At 50.1% G+C, this 21285-nt stretch overlaps 1 long non-coding RNA gene across 1 annotated transcript; it reads left to right on the forward strand.

Moving 5' to 3' along the window:
• The first annotated feature begins 2367 nt into the window (after nucleotides 1-2367).
• On the forward strand, nucleotides 2368-13819 carry LOC142834038 (uncharacterized). The gene is made up of 3 exons (XR_012907490.1): nucleotides 2368-2546; nucleotides 9960-10020; nucleotides 13752-13819. It is a non-coding gene; the product is annotated as an uncharacterized LOC142834038 (long non-coding RNA).
• The last annotated feature ends 7466 nt before the right edge of the window (nucleotides 13820-21285 follow it).

Raw genomic sequence — 21285 nt, forward strand, 5'->3', positions numbered from 1 at the left:
GCTGGTTGTTGCTTTCCCCAGTGCTGCTCAAAGCTACTACCCACATCAGGAAGACATGTGGAGCAGAAGTGTGTGGGGTTTACTGAAGACAGAAACCACTTCGAATACCTTCTTCACCATCAATAGAAACAGCTCCATCATTGTGGTTAGAGGACATTATTTGTGTCAAGTCCTCCAAATGTTTCTGCCTAATTAGTGAATAAACATTGGCTCTTGCTGTTCATTCTTTCTTGTTTAGCCACATTATCAATCCATCCAACTGTTCATTCTTCCAACCATCCATCCTTCCTTCCTTCCAACCATGCATCCATCTATTCATCCATCCATCCATCTGTCCATCCATCCGTCCATCCATCCATCCATCCATCCTTTCATGCCTCAACTCATTCATTGATTCTTCAAGCCAGCTAGCCAGGCATCCTTCCATACATCCATGCACCCATTCATCTTCCTGTTCTCCTACCACTTCAGTTCATCTGTCTATCCACTCATCAAACCAACAAAGCATCCTTCCCTGAATCTATTCAACCATCATTCCATCCATCCATCCATCCATCCATCCATCCATCCAAGAATTCTATCCATCCGATTCATTCATCCATCTATGCATCCATCCCACCCACACACCTACTCATTTGTCCATCTATCCATCTACCTCCTCCCAGTCATAGATAATTTCATCTATCCCATCTACCTGTCCATCCATCTACCTGTCCATCCCTCTGTTCATGTGTCCTCTTATGCATCCATCTGTCCCATCCCATCCTGCCATTTGCCCTTCTAGGCACCCATTCATTTACCTGCTTGTAAATCTATTAATCTGTCTAGTAACCTATCTATCCGTCCTAATCATCTATCCTCCCCCACCCATGTTCCCACCCACCCATCTATACCATATTCTATCCTACCCACAAGTCTGTCCTTCCATAATTCATCCATCTATCCCAATCCATCCATCAACCCTTTCCCTGCATCTACTCACCCATCAACCCATCCATTTAAAAAGATCTGTCAAACATCTGCAGGCCAGATCCCAGGCTGCTACTCTTGCTCTGGTCACTTTCCGTCCTGTGGGGGAATAGTAGCAAATGGTCATGGCTATTTATGGAGCATCTACACTGGACTAAGACTTTAATACATACACACCCAGCAAATAACTTGCAAAGCCCAGGTAAGCAGGCTGTAGCCATTACTGTCCCATCTCCCAGGTCCACTGGCCAGGAAGTGTGTCAGATACAGTAGCAAGAGCTGTCTTGAAGGGTGGATCTGCAGCAGGGAGCCTGTCATCAGGGATGACTGGGACCGGGGAAGGAGTGAAGGAAGGTAGAGGGAATGATGGGTGGAGGACGTGGGGTGGGGAAACCAGGGCAGGGTGATCTGGGTTTGTCTTTGCTGAGCAGTTTTGACTCCACATTTTGTGTGTGTGTGTGTGTGTGTGTGTGTGTGTGTGTGTGTTCCAGAGCAGAGTATGGTGGTGGAGGGGTTAAGATAGTGGTCCTGGCAGCAGTGTGGCATCTGAAAACAGGACCTGGTGAGGCAGAGTTAACCATAACCTGGCTCTGGAGAAAGAGTAATGGCTGAGTTGGGGGAGGGGTGCTGGGTGTAAAGTAGATGATGGACCCCCAAAGCAGATCATGAATCCACAGAAAGCAGAGAACCTAGACAACTTCCTGTTGATGGCCGCAGAGAAGGTGCTACCACAGGACAGGATGACCTCCTGTTGATGGCCGCAGAGAAGGTGCTGCCACAGGACAAGACGACCTCCTATTGATGGCCGCAGAGAAGGTGCTACCACAGGACAAGACGACCTCCTGTTGATGGCTGCAGAGAAGGTGCTACCACAGGACAAGGAGTCCAAGCGAAGAGCAAGATTGGGTCTCACAGCATCAGGAGTCCAAGTGCCTATTGCTGTCCCTCTCGCTCCTCGGCCCCTCCTACTCTGCCTACTACATCTCTTAAGAGCAGGGGAACAAATGGAAACAGGCAGGTGCGGGTGGTAAACCAGTCCTGAGCTTCCTGCTGGGACCGCAAGGAAGGGGGATGATCTGAGCTCTAATTGGTTCCACCCTGCTGTCACCTTCTACAAGCCTCTGGTTTCACGAATATCCCCTGTGTTTCTAGAATGTTCTTTTAAATGATGGCTCAATTTCCTTACAGGTTGAAATGATGGAATTATTTAGTATATATACACACGCGTGTGTCAGGGACCAGTGACCACTGAGAAGTCAATGCACCGCTCGCTGCTGCAGTGACCATTGGGTGGCGCTCTCTACCCACAGTTCTTGCTGAGCTCGCCCAGTGGGTCCGTGTGCCTGATGATGTCTAAGTGATTCAGAGGTTCTGAAATAGTACCTGGATGACAGGAGCCATATGGAGCCAGTACCAGCTGAACCAGAGAGAGGATGTATCAGAGACTTGGCCAGGAGTAAAAGAAGACCTGGAGTTCAGTGTGCTGACTTGCAGGGAACTGGGGCAAATACTTTACCTCTTGGAATCTCTGTACCTCTGTAGAATGGAAACAGTGAAGTCTACCCTGTGGGCCTGTGGTAAGAGATGCTGTGCTTGAGCTCAGGGGTTCCCTCTGCTGTAGTTAGTGTGTCTGATCCTTTTCTGGCATAGGGGCTAACATTTGTGAAGGGTTCCCCAGGTCCTTAAAACTATTTCAGACAGAGGGGTTGTCTCTGAACCTTGCCACAGCAACTCTATCACACAGTTGGGGAAACTGAGGTTTTGTGTGGCTGTTGGCTTTCTATCGGTTCTGCAGCTACAGAGTGGTCTGCTTGGATTCTAAGCTCTAAGCCTTCGGCGTCCAAGCCCCTGGCCTCCACTGCTGTGTGCTAGAGGGACACGTCTCCAGCTTCTCCACCAAGAACTTCAGAGTGTCCCTTACTGAGTCCTTTGGAGGCATGGGATCGCTGCCCAACTGCTTTCCTGCGTCCTTGATATAGCCGCACAAGTCCATAAGGTCAGGGCTTCCTGGATTGCCCTCACAGGTCTCTCTGCCTTTGAATTTGTGTGAAACACAGCCAGGCATGGGGGACAGGTGGCTGTTCTGCAGCTTGACTGAGCTCTGGCCTGTGTGGGGAAGCTTGACTGTGGTTCTGACTCCCCGAAGGGCTCCCCCAGGGGTGCAGGGTAACAGACTATGTGGTAAGGTGGGCAGCTTGAGGTGGGCAGCTTGACCTTCTGCCTTAATGGGCGAAAGGCAGTGCCGTCTTCACAGCTGTGGGCTAGCAGAGCGGTGGAGAGGTAAGGACAGAATGGGAGCCAGGGAACTTCCGGTGTCCCCCAGCCTGGGGACACTGGGCATCCTAAAGGCATGGAACTGTGGTACCTGGCAGGGTGAGGGGCTTCAGAGCTTAGGGAAGATGCTGTCTAGGGCAGAGAGGGGCCACTGAGGCTCAGGAAGAAGACCAGATGACCCGGGGCTGGCTGGCTGGTCAGCCACAGGCTGGAACCAAACCCTGCCTTTCTTTTGGTCTCCTGCCAACTTGTTCTGCTAAGTCACCCTCCGGCTGGCATGTGGTTAGGTCAGAAGACTAGGCTGAGGAGCCAGGGAATGGGACTGTGGAGGGGACAGGGTGAGGCTGACCTTGCTCTTTGAAAGCACTAGTGGGGGAGTTGATTGTCCCCCTCTGACGTCAGCCCTGGGCAAATAGTGGCCTCGGAAAGCAAATATTTTGAGAGTAAATTTGTAAAGCAGGACGAAGTGACTGAGGGCTCCAGGCTTCTCAGCTGTACTCTTCTCCTTCCTGGGGACCAGGCTGTCATCAAAGATGGGAGGCTGGGTTTCCCGCAGGGGTGAAGTGAGCTGAGGACCGGCAGGGCGGGGGTTAGGGAGATTTGGAGAACTGAGAACATGTCCAGAAGCAGTAAGGACAGAACTGTCCATCAGGAGCACCTGTCTATGCCAGGTCCCAGAGGACACCTCATAGAGATCATCTCATTTAAGCTGCCCCTTGGCAGGCATTGCTGTTCCCACGTGGATAAAGACACTTCAGGTCAGAGTGGCTAAGCAACCTGCCTACATGTGAGCCCCAGATGTGGAGCCAGAATCCCATCCCTGCTCTGTCTGGGAGGTTTCAAAGTCTAGACCAGAGCATCCTGCCTTAGGACCACCAAGAACCCTTCTGTATTAGTTAGGGTTCTCTGGAGAAACAGAATTTACTCCCCCCCCTCACACATATGGATTTATTAGAATGACTTACAGGCTGTGGTCCAGCTAATCCAACAACAGCTTGCTGTGACTGGAAAGTCCAAGAATCTAGTAGTTACTCGATCCACAAGCAAGGCTGGATGTTTCAACTGGTCTTCAGTATATACCGGAATCCCAAAAAAGTAGGCCCTCCCTAATGCTGATGGAGGAATGGATTTGCTAGCCTAAAGGTGAGGGCAACCAGGCTAAAAGCAAAAGCTTCCTTCTTCCATATTCTTATATTGGCTTCCAGCAAAAGACATGAGCCAGATTAGATCTGGATTAAATGTGTGTCTTCCTACCTTAAAGATATGAATTCGTAGATCTTCCCATTTGAAATTAAGCAGAAATCTCTCACAGGTGTGCCCTCCATTTTTGGGTTTTAGTTAGTCCCAGATATAGTCAAATTGACAATCAAGAACAGTCATTACACCTTCAAAAAAAAGATTCTTTATTAATCTTCATGGGCCAGATGTGGCGGCACACACCTTTAATCTCAGAACACAGAAGGCAGAGACGGGCAGATCTCTCTGAGTTCCAGGCCAGCCTGCGCTACAAAGTGAGACCTGTCTCAAAAGACAAAATAGAATGTAGATTCTAGAGTTGGGGAGATGGCCTATAGTTGGTAGTGTTTGTGCTGACAAGTCTTGTTTCATTTGTCACAGGCTAGCGTCATCTGAGTAGAGGGAACCTCAATTGAGAAAATGTCTCATATGCAACTCTATGGAGACATTTTCTTGATTGATGATTGATGTGGGGGACCCAGCCCATGGTGGGTGGTTCTGCCCCTCGGCAGGTGGTCCTGGGCTTTATAAGAAAGCAAGCTAAACAACCATGAGGAGCAAGCCAGTAAGCAGCGTTGTCCATGGTCTCTGCTTTAGTTCCTGCTTCCGGGTTCCTGCCTTGAGTTCCCTCCCACATTTCCTTCAGCAACGGACTGTGACGTGGAAGCATGAGTGAGATAAACCCTTCTTTTCCAGCTTGCTTTCAGTCATTGTGTTTTACCACAGCAAAAGAAATGCTAGCTAAGAAAGTGTGTTCTCAGCACAGGTGTGGAGACTTGAGTTCAGATCCCTAAGACCCACATGCAAAGCTGAGAGCTGTGGTGCATGCTTGGAATCCCAGCTCTGGAGAGGCAGCGACATGAGCCTCCCTGTGGCTCAGTGGCCAGCTAGGCTAACTGAATCGGTGAGCTCTGGGCTCAGTGAGAAACACTGCATCACATAATACGGTGCTGTGTGATCGAGGAAGACGCTCAACGTTAATCTCTGACCTCATATGCTCGCATTCATGTATATGTGCATCCCATACATGTGTACACACGAACACACACACAAAGTCATAAACATGCAAGATGATGCTCAGGCCTCACTCAGATCTATAATAATCAGATCTTTGTGGAGGCTTGGGAATGATTCCTAAAGAGTAGAAGGAGGCACCCATCTGGATCTGGGGAAAAGTTCTCCATAGTGGAAATCAGCCCTATTTTTCCACAAAGAGCTAGACAGTAAGTCTGGGGTTTTGTAGGCCTTCAGTCTCTGAGGCAACTCTTCTGTTCTGGAACTATAGCCTAAAACAGCTACCATTGACATTCATGACTAAACCTGGCCATGTGCCAATAAAGCTTTATTTATAAAATGGCCCACAATAGTCTCTTTGTCTCTCTCCCCTGTCTCTGTCTCTGCCTGTTTGTCTGTCTCTCTCTGTTTCTCTTTGTGTCTCTGTCTCTCTCTGTCTCTGTCTCTCTCTCTCTCACACACACACACACACACACTCTCCACCCTCAAATAGACATGTGGTAGGTTCAGGCACCTCCTTGTCCTAGAGAAGAGAACATGAAATCCAAGGGCTGGAAATTCCACATCCGATTGACAGAACCAGGAAGTCTTCTAGGGGTGGGGAAGAGTGTGGGGCTTCCAGGCTCCAGAGATTCCACACTCTGCCCCTAGGCATGCTGGGCAACTTCCCTCATTTACAAAATGAGTGTCATGTTCTTAGTTCACACACTGGGTGGGAAACAAACTCCTCACTCCGTGAAGCCATTCCTTCAGTCAACAGTGAGATTAAGCTGCTAAGTACTGGACTAAACTCCAGAGCTGAGTGCAGTGAGGTCCTTTCAATCTGAAATCCAAGGATTAAAGATTACTTCCTCCCACTATTTAAGAGTCACCACCTGAGTAACGGACCCCTTGGCTCTGTGCCTTGTGCTGGGATTCTCTGTCCCTCAGTTCATCTCTCCCATATGTGCAGTGGAGCTTGGCAAGGATGTAGCACAAACCCCATCCTCTAATTGACTCATCAGTTCAGCCGTCCATATGTTTGCTTACCCACCCAGTCATCCACCCATTTTATCCAGACACCCATTCATCTACCCATTCATCTACCCATTCATTTTCCACTCATCTTCACATCTATCCATCCATCCATCCACCATTTAATCATTCAGTTATCCATCCATCTTTCCAGTCTTCCATCATCCATCCATCCATCCACCCATCCATTCATCCATCCATCCATCTGTCCATATATCTGTCATATTAATCATCTGCCTTCCCAATAATTTACCCATTTACCTTCCTAATTTTCCAATCACACGTGCGTCACCAATCCATCTGCCCGCCCACTCACCCATATTTTTACCCATCCATTCAGCTACCCATTCATCTTCCCAGTCAGGCATCTAGTCATCCACACAGCCACTGCCACCTAGCTACCAACCCTTAGGCTACACATCCCTCTCTATCCATCTGCCTTCTCTGCTCTTCATTCCTTTGATCTGCTCACTCACTTGCAACCCTCCCTCCCTCCATCTATTCGTTCTACCCAACTGTTGGTTGACCACTCACACTGTGCCTACTGACCCACTCCCATGAGTTCTGCTGGGGCCATGGTAACTGTGGTTTGGGTTGAAAATGGTAGAGTACTTGGACTATAGGTAGCAATCATTCTCAATGTTCAGAATTCAGGAGGGGTAGGATTGGCCATGAGCTCCTTAAGCTACGTACATCTCCTCTTTCTAAACAGAATTCCTTTGCCTGTTCTGCTCTGGCTCTAGAGAACACTTGAGTATTGGGTCTAGAACTTAAGTGCCCTCAAGATCATCCTACATGAAGGAGTGAGAAAACTGTGATGTAAGCACACGAATATCATACAGCCATGAAAGGAATGGAGTACTCACACATGAAACATTGCTAAGTGAAAAGACTTAGATACAAAAGATCATACACCACACGACTCCAGTATATGCCCAGGATATACAAAACCATAGAGACAAAAAGGATGTTATTAGTCACTAGAGGCTGAGATAAGGGAGGAATAAAAATTTCAGGGTGATGAAATATTCTGGAATTAGATAATGATGATGATTGTGTGATCTTGAAACAAAGACCACAGGAGTGTGCAATGTAGCAGGATAGGTTATGTGGTTAGGAAAAAAAAACACATTAAAAGCCAGGCGTGGTGGTACATGCCTGCAATCTCGGCTTTGGGGAGATGGAGCAAGAAGGATCCAGAATTAAAAGTCATCAGCTTAGATTATGTGAGGCTCCCATCTCAGAAAGAACACATTGAAAATTATAAATAATATCCTATATGTTACTGCATTCGTTCTTCCCCAGAGAAAAGAGAGGACAAGGCACCTGTCAAGTAGGCTAGATACGATCCTGACTGAGTGACCTGCCCTCACGTAGATCTTCCTGACCAGTCTGCAGTGCCTCTGACCTGATCCCAACTAATCAACCTCAAGCTACCTCCGTGCGAGCCCCAAGACTAGTCAGTGGCCTGCGCAGGTCCCATGACAGAGGGGTTTGGTGGAGTGGACCATGCCATGGTTTTCCTTTGCTCCAGGGCTTAAGAAGCCTTCATGACCTGCATGGATACTTTCTATACCTCTGCTCAGACCCAGGCATCCTCAAATACCACCTGTTATAGAGAGCAAACTTTCCCCCTTGTTTATCCTATGCCTCCCTGTTCGTGTCTGCTTTGTCACTTGATGACCCGAGGCCTGATTGCCCTTGGATCTGTGAACTTTCACTGTTCCCTGGACAACTTGGTCCTGGAGCTGCCAGCCACTGGTGACCTTCTAGAACCATTGGCATTCAAACACAGGTCAGTATGGAGGGAAGGGGGAATGAATGCCAGCACTCTGGATGGGCTGTGGGAGGGGGATGGGTGGATGACTTCTGAGAGAGTGCACACACACACACACACACACACACACACACACACACACACACCCGCCATAGTCACGAGTCATGAGCCCGGGCCTGTGGCTGGGCTCCCTCTGACTCTCAGATTCTTCCTCCGTGATCCAGAGTGAGCCTGGGGAAGGGTCAGGAGATGGCTCAGGAGGTACATGTGCTTGCCACCAAGCCCAATGACCTGAGTTTGGTCCCTGGAATCTATATGGTAGAAGAAGAGAGTAGTCAGCCTTGGCTCCTCCCTCCTAGCTTTGCATTCTCCTGTCCCACCCTAAACCCTACATCTTCCCCTCCTCCTTCTTTTGCTTTTTGACACATCATTGTCCTCCCCTCCTCCCCATTCCCCAAGCTGGCTCTTTTCTCCACATCAGTTTTCTTCTTTCTGTCTCTTTTCCCTTTAGTTCTCCCGTCTCTTACTTACAATGCAATGCATAGATTATGCAGACCAGAAATGCAAGGAACAGTGCCCTCCATGCTGGAGAGACGGTCACGATTTCATCCCACAGAGACCCGGAGAGGTCATAGTAGGATGTCCCCAATAAGAAGACAGGAAAGTCACAAGCCTTCAGGCTGGTAGGCAGGCAGGCACCAGTGTCCACCCTCCTTAGACACTCAGAAGGAGGCTGTGACCTCTCACAGAGCAACAAGTCGGCTCTGAGACCAGTGCTTTCCTCTGTCCCTTCCATCACACTTTGTGTTTTAAACTCGAATTTACATATTTTTCCAGGTCCTTATATTTTTTTTGATTGACACTTCTACCTGTGCATATTCACGTAGGCAGTCAGGATTAGTTGGTATACGGGTGGGCGCACAGGGAAACGGGTATGTCCATCGTTGCTACCCTCTATCACTTGTGTTGGGAGTTTTCGATGTCTTCTAGCTAGTGTGAACTCCCGTGGGTGGTGGGCAGTGGTCGCCCAGCTGTGCTATAGGTAGCTAGAAAGCAATCCTCCCAGCTGTTTCTGAACCTGTTCACCAGCCTGTCTCCCTGATTCTCCTCGCCCCACCCCCTTCCTGGCCTGCTGACCACGCTCCACTCCCTGCTTCCGTGAGAGCAACTTCAGCTTTCACACGGGAATGAGCCAGCACTGGTCTTTATTCTTCCGTGCCTGGCTTATTTCACTTCATAGCATCTGCCAGGCTCCTCCACGCTGCCTCGAATGGCGGGAATCTCATTCTTTTTTATGGCTGAATAACATTCCGTTGGGCGTGTATTTGCTCCTTTTCCTATTGCTGTGGCAAAATGCCTGGCGAAAGCGGTGTGAGAAGGAAGGGTTTGCTCTGGCTCATGACTTGAGGGTGCGGTTCACCAGGCAGCAGATCACATCACATCCGCAATCAGAGGGACGGATGCTCAGTTCATTTTATCCTTTCGATTCAGTCCTGAATTCCAGGGGATCCTGTCCAGTTGACATCAGTGTTAACCAGCACAATGGTTATAACAATACTACATTTTCTCTATCCAGTCATTCCCTAGGTTGAGTCTTGTCTGGGCTACTGTGGCTAGAGGTACAGGGAACACAGGAGGGTCACGCTGACTTCCTCTCCTTTGGATGTGCCTGCAGGAACAGGGTTGATAGAGTCCACGGTAGCAAGGACGTAGAGGAGGAACATCTGGGAATGCAGGTGAGCACCTAGGTGGTAAGCAACATTGAGGTGCTTCAGAATATGAAAATGGGTATTTATTCAGAGACATGAGATCTCAATGTGGAGGAAATCCGGCTGCCCCCCATGCTCATGGCAGTGTGATGCCCACAACCAAGACGTGGAGTTGACCTTGATACCCATGATTGGGTGCACAGGTGGGGGTGATACAAAGGCAGAGAGAGACAAAACACACACACACATACACACACACACACAGAGAGAGAGAGAGAGAGAGAGAGAGAGAGAGAGAGAGAGAGAGAGGAGAGAGGAGAGAGAGCGAGCTGCTGTGTGTTGGTTGTGAGTCTAATAGGCAGACCATTACTAGGGATGAGTTGGGGAGCATTGAGAAAACTAAGCCAGGCACGCAGAGGTTAATTCTCTGTCTGTTGGGTGCAGATGACGCTGGGTTCCAACCCTGGACTCCCAACTGTAGTTTGCCCAGGCTCCTGCTTCTGAAATTTTTACAAGGAAGTCAGAGTACTTGGAAGGGTGAACTCCTGGCCCAATAGTCAAAAGACAAGGAAGTTGATTAAACAAATTAATATGCATTTAGAGAAAGTAAGCTGAAGTTCATGTCTTTATAGATCTCCAGAGCAGAGCAGGCTTGCTGGGGGGCTAGGCAGACAGCAGCTGAGGTTGCTCTTCTCTGGGCAGAGCACCTCAGCCTGGGCTTTGAGGGGGGGGTGGGGATGCACTCCATGCTCACTGGGACCAGGACCACGTGGCTTTTATCTGTCTGGTTTGAATTAGAAGCTGGGGCTCATTAGCGGTTTCCTCGCCCAGCCTGGCGCCTGTGAGATGCTAACAGTTTATTGTTTCCTTGCTTTTTCTTTCTTATTTCTGTCTCTCTTTCCCCCATTTCTTTATTATCTCAAATTTCCGCTTCATGCCACAAAAATGCAAAGGCTGCCACATCCCCCAGGGGACACGCAGACACGGTACCTCTCACGCCTCCATCCCTCTTCATTCTCTAGCTGCTAAATCAGGTGCCACAGGCCAGGGACCCACAAATGCTCCTCACAGGCACAGTTCAAAGGGGTGTGCCCCATCCTGCCCACACCTAAGACAAGGTGCAATCTCAGCTCCCTGTTTCTGGGGACAGAGGTGATGCTGCTGTTACCCATCATTCTTGGAGCCTGAGTCTCTTCCACTCCATTTCTAAACTCCGGCCCACAATTCATTCCTCTTAGTAACTCAACCTTTGCAAACTGTAAAGTATGTGTACAAAGAGCATCTGTCTCCTACCGCTGGAGTCAGAGTAGAAGGAGCCTGGCCCAGACCATGCATTCAGTGAGTGCTTAAGAAGCAACACTGTGGCTGTCCCTCCGCTGAGGTCAAGGCCAGAGAGTCTAGTTGCATCTGATCAGTCAGGGTGAAGGAGGCAAGGGGACCGCATTCATCTACAGAGTCATGGTCATTACCATCATCAGCACCCTCGCAGACTCTGTCAACACCACTGTGGTTGTTGTTATGGTCATCACTGTCACTGTCACCGTCACCGTCTCTCACTATAGCTTTGTGAGTCTTCCCATTGCTTCTCAGCAGACAGTGGGAGACAGCACAGCTAGAAAGAAAGGAAGGAGGTCAATCAGGAATGGTAAGACCAGAGATCCGTGAGCAAGAGGGATGGCTAGGCCAGAGGGTCCTGCGGGACAGGAGATGGAGGATGGGGAAGAAAAGGCAGCTAGAGACGGTCTCAGATCTGCTTCTGATCACGCTTGGTGACAAGGGACACTGCTGGAGACCAATGGCACCTCTGAATATGTGGTCCTCTCAGTGATCTCAGACAGGGCAGGCTGAGCTCCTGGCTGGAGCCATCACATTGAGTATGGGGGAGAAGAGATATTGCGACAGAGTCCCAGAAAGCTCCCCATGCATGGTCACCCTGTCTGGCTGGGACAGCCTATGTCTGGTAGACTAGACCAGGGAGTACCTAGCAACTGGCCAGTGGCTTCTTGGGACTGTGCACAGAGGGAAATGGGTCCCTCATGAAACTGAACTGGAAGCTTGGGACCTGGAGATAGTGGACATGCCTCCAGGAAGTGGCTTCCACAATCCAAGGGGATGGTTCTTTCCCACCTCTTCCCTTCCTTCTTGGCGGCTTTGAAACCAGACCCTTTCCTGTCTAAAGGTCTTGTTCCAGGACATCATAGGTTCCTGTTTGCCTCCCTCCCTGGCCGTGGTCGTCTGCCTCCCTTTCAAAAGGATAAAGCTGACACACCTGGAACCTATCTACATTCCTGGGACATGTCAACCTCCCAGTCTGTATTAACTATGAGTTTTATTGCTCTGGCAAAAGTAATAGAAGGAAGGGAGGGTTTATTCTGACTCACAGTTAGAGGGTGCGCAGTCCATCACGGTGGGCAGTCATGGCGGTAGGAGTGTAAGGCATTTAGCTGCTTACATAGTGTCCATGGCCAGTAGACAAAGGAATGAATGCTCATACTCAGCTCACTCTCTCCTCTTTATTTGGCCCAGGACCATGGAATGGTGCTTCTTACATTCAGAGAACATCTTCCGACCTCAACTAGCTCAATCTAGAAACTCTCTCACAGACACGCCCAGTGTCGACTCCTAGCTGACAGTCATCATATAGGCTCTGTCTGCTGCCTTTCCCAGGCTCTGCCTGTGCTCCAGTACCTGCTACACCCTCCCTAGGTGACCTCCTTCATTCTGAGTTTGCAGGGAACATCTCCTGCACACTGCTGACCCTAGTCCGTCCCTGCCCCACTCTGCTTTCTGCCTGAGATTTCATGGTTCCTCTTGGAGGTGTCCTGTCATCTTTCCAGGCAGATGGCACTCTTGAGTCTGCCGCCCCTCCTATCTAGTCCTGTAGGCCCATAACACCCAGGTCATCCATTTCCAACCATGGTGTTGTCCCGTCTTTCCCCTTCACTTCCTACCTGCATCTATCCACCAGCAGATCTGGCAGGCAGTGCCTTGGTCACAGATACTGACTTCCGGCACCCCTTACCATCCACTCTGCTCCAGCGGCTTGGTCCCTGGGCCCAGGTAGCCTGTTCCATCCCTTGATGGTGCTGTCCCCCAGCGCAGTGGTCTTCCAAATGCGGACATCAGATCTTATGCCCTATGGTCTCAAGTGAGTGCTTCTTGGGCGATGTCATAGCTGTCCCTGGAGATCCTGTCTCTCTTCTGCCTGCTCCAGGCTTACCGCCGTTCTCCCACTCGCTCTTTCCCAGACCCAGTATCCTCTTTCTTGTTCCTGTGTTTTGCAAGCTTGTGCCAGGCTCCCTCCGGCCTCAGGGCCACAGTGCCTGTCATTTTCCATGCCGGGATCACAAACTCCACCTGCACCTAAAACTCCCCCTCTCTCTGTGTGTTCAACTCACTTTCCCCAAACTCTGTCATACTCTGTCATCCCAAAGACCTTCCCTGGTGGCCTTTCTTGATGTCCTACCTTGCACCTCTTGGTCCTTTCCAGACCTCTGTTCAGCCCACCACCTGCTCTGATCTGCAGAGGACTGCCCTCCCCACTCAGTGTGGTCCAGGACCCATCTCTTTCTCAGAGCTTCCGTCTCTCCCTTGTACCAGGGACTTTCCCTTGTTCTGTTCCCCCCGTGCCTGACACCAGGCCTGGCACACAGCTGGTGCCTGATAGGAATTGACTAGATGATTGAATAAATGAGCATTTGCAAAGCTCGTGTTTGTTGAATGAATGAATGAATGTGAGGTTTGTTTTTGTCTTTTAGCTGTTGGTTGCCTGGTGACAGAGATTGTTCCTCCTGGTATTGTTTATGATGCTCGCGAAGCTGTGTGACCTCAGGTAAGTTACTGCATCCCTCTGGACTTCAGTTGCTTGGCCCATAAAAATGACACTGTCAGGGTATCCATGTCCTAGGTTAGTGGGAAGATTAAATGAATGAACATATAAAATGCCCTGAGACCCCTGCCTGGCACAAAGCGAATGCTCAGGACACATGCGAGCTTATCGTCACACTGCGGTGAGTGGGTGTGCTAAGACCCGCAAGGTGGGGCTCACAGCAGCTATCGTGCCGCCTCAGGTTGAGCCCAGAGGAGCCTGCTTGCATGGACCAGATTGTAATCAGAGCCCACTCCATGCCGTCAGCTCACGCCGCCGCCCGAGTCTGTGGTCGGCCAAACCCCAAAGCCTTTCTTTGCTGCCTTGCTAGTTGGCCAGGGCGCCCTCATCCTGTGTTTGTGGGTTTTGCTTTATTTCTTGTGGTCTTTGGCTTTTTTTAATGTTCCAGATTATAAAAGTAATATATGCCCAGCGTGGAAAGTTTACAATGAGCATAAAATTACAAAGGGCAGGGGGCGAGCAGGCTGCAAATCAGCATGAATGCTTGAAGCACTTGCGTAAAATGTTTGCGTGGATTTATAAAGAGAGATGGGGCTGCCAGGGAGAGAAAGAGGGGGAGAGAGAGAGAAAAAGAGAGAGAGAGCGCAGAGCGTGATGGGGCTGCCAGGGAGAGAGAGAGGCGGGTAGAGAGAGAGGCACTTGAACCGACGGGAGGCTTGCTGGCCCATCGTGTGGCTGAACACTGAATGAATTTTTTACTGTCCTATTGTTTTTCCCCTGATGCCTTTTGAATTTTTAGAACAGACAAATCTTACTATTTTTTTCAAAAATAAAAACTTTAACAATCACTAAAAAAAAAAAGAAATCAAATAATCTTTAACCCCCTTTCTAAAACACCATGCAGCTTCTTCATTCATTCCTGACATCTAAGTAGAGCAAAACTTACACCCCTGGCTGGGTTTTCTCCTCCCTGGACTTTGGGGTCCCTGAGGCTTCCCACAGTACTGCTCCTTTTAGCGTGTGAGTTCAGCCGAGCAGGCCGTGAGGAGCAAACCAATAAAGAGCGCTCCTCCACAGTCTCTGCTTCAATTCCTGCCTCCAGGTGCCTGCCCTGCCCTCCCTTCATGACCAACTGCAAACTGTAAAATGAGATAAAGCCTTTGCTCCCTAGCTGATGTTGATCGTGATGTTTATCACATCAACAGGACGCAAACAAGAACACTCCGCTCAGCTCGCCCTGCTTGAACTCTGTTTTATCGTCTCAGGGTCCTCTTGCCATTCTGTCACCTGCCTCACCTGTTTAAGTGGTGGTGGTGGCGCCTTCCTTTAATCCCAGCACTCGAAAGGCAGAGGCAGGTGGATCTCTGTGAGTGAGATCGAGGCCAACCTGGTCTGCAGAATGAGTTCCAGGACAGCCAGGGTTACACAGAGAAGCTGTGTTTCCCCCCTTCCAAAAGGATGTATAGCCACACCAAGGGAAAGCTGAGTTTACACTGCAGTTCTCAACCTGTGAGTACGACCCCTTTTGGGGTCAAACGACCCCTTTTCAGGGGTCTCATATCAGATATAAATATTACATTTTATAAAAGTAGCACAATTATAGTTATGAGGCAGTAGCACCACAACATGTTTTAAAGGGTCGCAACATCAGGAAGGTTGAGAACCACACTGGTCTACAAACAACATATAGCACATGCTATGGGAACAGAAGGGGAGACAGTAAAGAAGACACAGTTCCAGTGTCTTCCCTGCTCTGAGCTAGGGTGTTCCTTCACCCTCCTTCCATAGATCCTGTCCTAGGTAGGAGTGCTGTGAAGTCCATGTGAAATAAAACACTCAGTACACATCACATGTGGCAAGCCAGGCTCCATCCTAAGCATGGTAGATGGATGGAAACACTCACTGGAGGGCACCTGGGGCCTCACGCAGCCCACCTTCCAGAGTCACGCAAACCACACGAATAATGTGAGGAAGGAATTTGTGATTGGAAGAACAATAGACCTGGAAGGGGCCAGAGGGGCTGGAGGGGAGTGCTGTTTTAGGCAGAACCAGCTGAAACGGACTCCCTGAAGAGTATTGGACAGTGACTGTAGCCATGGCGACCCTCGAGAGTGTGGCCAGTGCAAGGACCCTGTGTCAGGAATATGCTGTGCAGATGCAGAGAGCAGCCAAGATGCAACTGACAGGGACAGAGGGGAAAGTTGTGGATGAGGTCAGAGGGATAGTGGCAGCCACTCCACAGAGGGGTTTTGCTCCATGGAAGGGCTTGAGCAGGGTAGGAAAGGAGTCCTAGTGAGGGCTGGGAGTGTAGCTCGGTGGTTAGAGTGCTTGCCTAGCATGTGTGAGGCCCCGGGTTCAATCCCCAGCACCACCTACAACAGACATGGTGGTGCATGTCTAATCCCAGCAGTCTGGAGGTGAAGGCAGGAGGATCAGAAGTCTGAGATTATCTTCAGCTGTAGAGAAAGTTCCAGGCTAGCCCAGCCTCCAGGAGACCCTGTCTCAAACAAAACAAAACAGAGGAAAAGAACCCTTCTGACTGCATGGAGAAACTGGACTTTCTAGCCAGAGGAACTATTCAGGCCTCCCTGGCTCTAGCCCAACCCTGGAGGCAGTATGAGTGATTCTCCCCTGCCCTCTGCTCGGGACAGAGTATGGTGTGTCTGATGAAGTCAAGATGCCTCAATGGGTCTCTCGCTGGGCTGGTCTGTCTCTCTGCACATACAGGCTGTCCTCCTAGCTGAGTGGGCCTCAGGACAAAAGGGTGTGTCTCCGTTACAGGGCAGGTCAGCTTTGCATGCCTGGTGATGAAGTATAGGGTGTTTTGGTTCTGAGACCAGGGAGAGAGTGGGTGTGGGTATCAGCATCACAGGTTGTCTGATAGATAGAGAGGAGGAATACCACCAAGAGAGTCCTCCACTAGGCTCTGGGCACCCGTGGTCCAGGGCTTTGTGGTCTTGGATCAGTGTATCTGTGCTGAGTGTCAATGGAGGTCTCTGGCTTCTGGAGGATGGACCGTGGTGTGGAATCCTGATGGGTTGAGGCAGAACCATGGCAGGGGTAGGACAGAGCTCTGACAGGGTGGGGTGAAGCCCTGTCAGGAGTTGGGGAGACTCTGCTCCCCACGATATGTCACTGTGGGACTTAGAGTGAGTTCCTGGCATTGGATGGACCTTCATCTCTTCATTGAGACCTCATTGGTTGCCACTGTAGGTCTGGGTGGCTGTTACAATGTCCCTGGTGTTTCTGACGCTGTCACCATGGAGGTGTGAGGGTTTGCTGAAAAGCACGCTCCTTAGTGCTGTGATGAAATGCTTAACGGAAACAACTCAAGAACCATAGCAGACATGGTTCCATTACGGCGGAAGGCAAGTGTGATGGTTTGAATGAGAAATGCTCCCCCGTAGGCTCCCATATTTGAACACTTGGTCCCCACTTGGTGCTACTGTTTGGGGGGGGTTATGGAACCTTAAGGAAGGTAAGCCTTGAGGGTTTATAGCCCCACCCACTTCTTGCTCCCCTTTCTGCTTCCTGTGTGTGTATTACATATAACAAGCCAATTCCTTGCTCATGCTGCTATGCCTTCCCTACCATGATGGACTGCTATCCCCTCTGAAACCGTAATCCAGAACGAATCCCTTCTTCCTTTAGTTGCCGTTGTCAGGGTGTTTATCACTCATTAGCTGATTCGTTCCTACAGTAACTAATTAGAAACTGGTACCGGAAGAGGGGCTGTTGCTGTGAGAACCCTGACCCAGCGGTTTTCACGCTTTGGAGTATTTGGCGGAAGGATTTGAAACATTGAGTCCTGCACACAGAGCTTAATGGGTCATTCTTGTGTGAGACCTGATCTAGGAAAGCTACATACAGCGAGTGAAACCAGACCAAGAGAGAGATGTATGCTACAGGAAGGAAAGCTGGAGAGGCTGAGAAAAGGGAAGCCCCGGATACTGGACATGGGGTTACAGGATTTAGAGCTTACCCTGCTGGATTCTAGTCTTGCTTTGACCCAATATTTCTTTACTATGCCCCCATCCTTTCCTTTCAGGGTGGGAATGTATATCCTGTGCCATTATATGTTAGAAGTATGTTATTTTATTTTTAAAAGGGGTCACAGTTAAGAGATTGCCTTGAATCTCAGAGGAGGAGACTTGAAACTTCTGAATGGCATTTAGACTATTAAAGACAACGGGAACCTCTGAAGTTAAACCAAATGCACTTTGCACCCTGATATGGCTGTGAGCCCATGGGGGCCAGGGATGGAATGTCGTGGTTTAAATGAGAAATATTCCCCATAGGCTCAGGCATGTGAACACTCCGTTCCTTGCTGGAGGAAGTACATCACGGAGTGGCAGGCTTTATTATAGCTCTGTCCCACTTCCTGTTCTCCCTCTCTGCTCCCCTGTGCATAGATAAAATGTGATTGATTACCCAGCTTTCTGCTCCTCCTGCCATGCCTTCCCTGCCATGATGGACTATTATACACTGGAACCAGAAGCTAAACATAGACCATTCCTTCTGCACAGCAACAGAAAAGCCATGAGCACAGCATTGCCACATAGCGGGGAAGGCATGGCTGGGGGGGGGAAGGTAACTGGAGAGCAGGCTTCATAGGTTAGAGATTGGCCCAGTGCCAGCCAAGCTTTCCGCTTCCTTATTCTGTGAAAATCTAAGCAATGGTGCCCTTATGCTCTCACAGCCATGTGTGTATGTGTGTACATACATGTATGTATGTGTTTGCATATTTGTGTACATATATTGTTGTATATATGTGTACTGCATGTGTAAATGTATCTGTGTACGCTTGTGTGTGTTCATATGTGTATGTATGTATATGTATTTGCGTATATGCATGTGTATGTTCACATGTGTGTATGTGTATTTATGTGTATATGTGTGTTGGACAGGACACTGACTTCCAAGAAGCATCACACTTAAAGAATCTGCTCAAAGAATGGCTGTTGATATTTGTACTGCTTGCTGTTTGTTCATAGTGTTTGTTGTGATGTCTGAACCATGGTCCTTGTTCACCACTGTGCCAGGGCCTAGCTTAGTGTGAGGGTCAGGGTGAGGTGGCAGCTGGCCTCTCGGGGTGGCAACACAACCCCACGGATCTGCACTTGCCTACAGGTCTGAAGTTTGCCTGCATCACTGCTGAGCCACCCTGAGCAACTGCCTTTGCCTCTCTGGGCCTCATTTCCTCATTGGAAAAGTGGGACACGGTACGGGGTGGGGGGGGCAGCTGTCCCATGTCGCAGAGCGAGGGAGAGGATTGTATAAGCCGAGGTGCAGATGTTCCTGCGTGCAGACAAATGTCACTTCTGTCATTTTCAGTAGTACAGAAGGCCACCTAGCTGAGGGGAACGTTGAGGCTTCACCCTACCCCTGGAGGAGGCAAGCAAGTCTGTGAAGACCCAACCACTGTCATCTCTCTTGGTATCTTGGGGCCCATGGGGTAGAGTCACAAATGGGGACTCTGGGATCCTCCAGGGATGACTAGAAATGCAAGTCCCACTCCTCTCTGTCCCTCAAAAGAACACTGGCACCACGAGTCTGGGCTCCTGGTTTCAGCTTCCAGCTGGGAAGCCCACTACAGGGTAGCCATCTCTGCCCCTGGAGAGTAGTCATCCCCCTGGAGTAGCCCTGGGAGCTCTGGAAGCTTCCATCAATTCCTCTCTGGCTCCTCTCAGTTCAGGGAAACAGCCCCGACCCAATCCATACTCAAGAACAAGGCTGTTGATGCCTCATCCCCCAGCGGCATGGAGGGCCTGGCCCTGTCTCCCACAAGCCCTGCCTGGTCCCCATGGGCTTATCTGTCTGAAGGGTGGACATATGTCCTGGCTTCACAGCCAGGCTCCCCTCTGATCGGCTTATGACTCACATCTCCAAGCAGAGCACTTGGCACAGGCAAAGCCGGCAGCCGTCTGTGTTCCCAGGCCCTCGGAGGCGGCCCGGCAGTGACAGTGTGATGGGGGGGCCACCCACCTACCCAATTATCTCCTCGGTGGGTGCCTGAGATTCCACCATGAAGACATCATTCTTTTGGAGGACATTAATATCTTATCTAGGCTTCGTTCTTTAAATACAAGCCCCGCGGGACCCACAGCATACCTGAATGCAGATGAGCATGTCCAAACATTTTCCTTTCCAGCAGCAGAGATCCAAGTTCTCAGGCTCCAAACTCAGCAACCTTTTCCAATGCCACCACTTTCAGTCACTCACCAAACAGAATCTTGACCCTGCTAACATATCACACCCTGTGCCCAAGGCAGAGGCAAGCGAGGCCTCTATCCTCAAGGTTTGGAATGGTAAGAGTTACTCTCTGCATCCAGGGCCCCTTGCAAAATGCCTTGAATTCAGAAAGAACTCAGGAAATGCTGAGCGGATTAACGAAAGTGATGGGCATGCCGCCTGGGGATGTGAGCATGAGCTGTAGGGCCGGCTACCTGGGTCCTGCTCTCTGGCGTTGCTGCTCCACCTGTGGTGGGATCTCAGGTGAGTTCCCGGTCCTCTGCTTCAGTCTCCACAGCAGGAGAATTGGTATCTTGAAGGTTCGTGGGGGATGCGTTGAGCTTATCTCTATGAAGTCCTTGGACCGGTTCCTGCCGCACGTTAAACACGACGCAAGCGATTGTTCAATAGCGGCAGCTCGGCAAACATAACTGAACACACATGGACGGCATCTGGATGTTTGTTGGCTGGCTAAGAGCCACTCGTGGCAGAGGTGACCATCACCACTCGCTCTGTCCTCGGTGGCTGGCAGGGTGTGGGTGCCAGGTTGTGCGTGTGCCTGGACTGGCTCTGTGTCTTCCTCAAGCCATCTTTGATTTCAAGTAGGCGCTAAGTGCCTCTGAGGTGGGAGCCGACTGGGCCTGTGGGTCTTGGCAGCCCGAGTTCTTGGAAATATGTTAGCATAGCTGCTGCTGGACCCCTGATGGGACTTTTTTTTTTTCCTGCCTGTTTGGGTGCAGACAGAAACTGTCAATACAGAACCGATCTTTATGGGAAAGAGAAGAATGTGCAAGGGTGGAAAGGGGGGCGATGGAACTAGCTGGAACAACCTGTACCTCCCACACCTACCCCAAGTCTGTGACTGACACTTGGTAAATACTGTTTGTGACGCCTGAGCGTGGCTTGGAACAGCCAGTCTCTTCCTGGTCCCTGGAGGGTACATGCTGTGATCTGTCAACTCCACACCCTGCCTGGGTGGGCGGGGCCCCAGGAGACCTCTCAGGTTGCCTTCTCCTCCCCCCAGTTCCCCCTCAGTACTAGGGGGTTCAGTCATGTTCCCCTGGCTTTCCCTAGCTCTCCGCCTCGCTATCTGTTCCACTGTTTCAGCCCCACCGAACCTCCTTAGTTTGTTCATTTAGCAAACACACACCGACAGCCTACAGAGCCGCTTAGCAAACTCCAGGGTGAAGTGGACGTTGTACTAGGGTCTGGGGACCACAAATGTATAATCT

This window comes from Microtus pennsylvanicus, chromosome 13, assembly GCF_037038515.1.
Source record: "Microtus pennsylvanicus isolate mMicPen1 chromosome 13, mMicPen1.hap1, whole genome shotgun sequence".
Taxonomy (NCBI): domain Eukaryota; kingdom Metazoa; phylum Chordata; class Mammalia; order Rodentia; family Cricetidae; genus Microtus; species Microtus pennsylvanicus.